The 2,431-nt window shown below is 47.9% G+C and overlaps 1 protein-coding gene across 2 annotated transcripts in view; it reads left to right on the top strand.

Moving 5' to 3' along the window:
• STXBP6 (syntaxin binding protein 6) overlaps positions 1 to 2,431 on the top strand; it is a 175,907-nt gene that overhangs the window by 30,158 nt on the left and 143,318 nt on the right. The gene's annotated exons all lie outside the window — the stretch shown is intronic.

Below are 2,431 nucleotides of genomic sequence, written 5' to 3'. Positions count from 1 at the left end.
ATAACTCACCGAAAATGTTGAGACAGTGTGCTTACTTTGACAAGCCTTTATTGGCATACGTATATAAATACAATAGGAGATCAGATTAAATAGAGACAGTGTGCAACTGCAATAATACCCAGCATAGTGTTGGCCTTTTTTAAAATTGGAGACAGTGTGCAACTGCAATAAAAAATGCCAACACTATGCCGGAGATTATTAGGAAGGGAATTGAAAACAGATCAGCCAGTATCATAATGCTCCTGTATAAATCAATGGTGCAACCTCTCTTGGAGTACTGTGTACAGTTCTGGTCACCACACCTCAAAAAGGATATTATAGCATTAGAAAAAGTGCAGAAAAGGGCAACTAGAACGATCAAAAGGTTGTAACACTTTCCCTATGAAGAAAGGTTAAAACGCTTGGGGCTCTTTAGCTTGGAGAAATAATGGCAGAGGGGTGGCATGATCGAGTTTTTTAAGATTATGCATGGGATAGAGCAGGTTGAGAAAGAAGTATTTTTCTCCCTTTCTCACAATACAAGAACTCGTGGGCACTCAATGAAATTGCTGAGCAGTCGGGTTAGAACGAATAAAAGGAAGTACTTCTTCACCCAAAGAGTGATTAACACATGGAATTCACTGCCACAGGAGGTGGTGGCGGCTACAAGCATGGAAAGCTTCAAGAGGGAATTAGATAAGCATATGGAGCAGAGGTCCATCAGTGACTATTAGCCACATGGTATAGATAGGAACTCTCAGTCTGGGGCAAGTGATGCTCTGTATTCTTGGTGCTTGGGGGGGGCAACAGTGGGAGGGCCTCTAGTGTCCTAGCCCCACTGCTGGACCACCTGATGGCCCCTGGTATTTTTGGCCACTGTGTGATAGAGTGTTGGACTAGATGGGCCATTGGCCTGATCCAACATTGGCTTCTCTTATTTTCTTATGTTCTTATATGTAATAATTTCATGGATATGTTTATTGCTTAAAAGTGACTAAATTTCTCCTCGGTTATATACTACAAGTGGGAGCCTGCAAAGACTTGTGGGAGGCATCTTTCCGCTTTCCCTTTCCTGAAAGCCCCCATAGTCTCTCCCTTTTTCCTGCTTCCTTCTCTCCTTCTAGGGTCTGGTGGGGGCTATAGATCTCCTGGAGTCACAAGAGATCTCCCAACTACAGAGACCAGCACAACATTGGGAAATCCCTGGAGATTTGGGGTTGGAGCCTCAGGAGGACAGGGATCTCAGTGTTGTACAATGCCATAGAGTCCACCCTCCAAAGCAACCATTTTCTGCAGGGAAACTGCTCTCTGTCATCTGGAAAGCAGTTGTACTTCCAGGTTATCTCCAGCCCCCACCTGGAGAAAATGGCTTCCCTGGAGGAAATGGCTGCTTTGGAAGATGGAGTCTATGGCATTATACACCTCTGCAGTCCCTCCCCTCCTCATCCTTTCTCTTTGTGCTTCCCATATCCTCTCTCTGCCTCATTCTCTCTCCTCAGCCATTGACCAACTGTCTGTCTCCCGTCTTCAGCTATGTTTCTTTATTTACTTTATTTTTACATCTTCTTTCTCCACAGTGGGAACCAACGTAGCTTACATTATTCATCTCTCCTCCTTTTTATCTGTACAATAACCCTGAGAGGTAGGTTGTGCTGAAAGTATGTGACTGGTCCAAAATCACCCAGTGAGCTCCCACAGCAAGATGGGTTTTTGAACCTGGACGTCAGACTTGGGCCTTCAATAACAGTACATAGTTGGCACATAACGGTATATAGTTGGCACATGATGATGTATCATGCTTATGACCTGAGCTTGTCCTGTAAGCTGTAACCTTTCCCCATGTCGGCCACATTTGATATGGTTGACCATCAGCTACTAACCCACCGCCTCGCTGACATGGGTATACAGGGGCTTGCCTTGCAGTGGTTTGTTTCCTTTCTCCAAGGTCGTGGACAAAGGGTGGCGCTAGGGGAACAGCAGTCCCGGAGGCACCTGCTTGAATGTGGAGTGCCTCAGGGGGCGGTGCTTTCCCCAATGCTTTTCAATATCTGTATGTGCCCCTTTGCCCAGATTGCCCAGAGGTTTGGGCTGGGATGTCACCAGTACGCTGATGACACCCAGCTCTATCTGATGCTGAGCGGTCAGTCGAACTCCAGACCGGAAGATCTGGACCGGGCACTGCACGTCGTGGCTGGTTGGCTCAGGCTGAGTCGGCTGAAGCTAAACCCGGCGACGATGGAGGTCCTGTGCTTGAGTTGGGGCAGTTTGGGGTTGGGGCTCCTGCTCCCAGCCTTTGACGGGGCGCCATTGATGTCTGCGCTGGTGGTTAGGAGTTTGGGAGTGCTCCTGGAACCCTCCTTGGTTATGGAGGCCCAGGTAGCAGCCACTGCTAAGTCGGCCTTCTGCCACCTGCAGCTGGTTTGGCAGTTGGCTCCCTTCCTCTTGATCGCGA

This window comes from Gekko japonicus, unplaced genomic scaffold (assembly GCF_001447785.1).
Source record: "Gekko japonicus isolate JY-2015 unplaced genomic scaffold, Gekko_japonicus_V1.1 scaffold310, whole genome shotgun sequence".
NCBI classification, from domain to species: Eukaryota; Metazoa; Chordata; class Lepidosauria; order Squamata; family Gekkonidae; genus Gekko; species Gekko japonicus.
The sequence above is the reverse complement of the archived record's forward strand: the minus strand, read 5'-3'. Positions and strand labels throughout refer to the sequence as shown.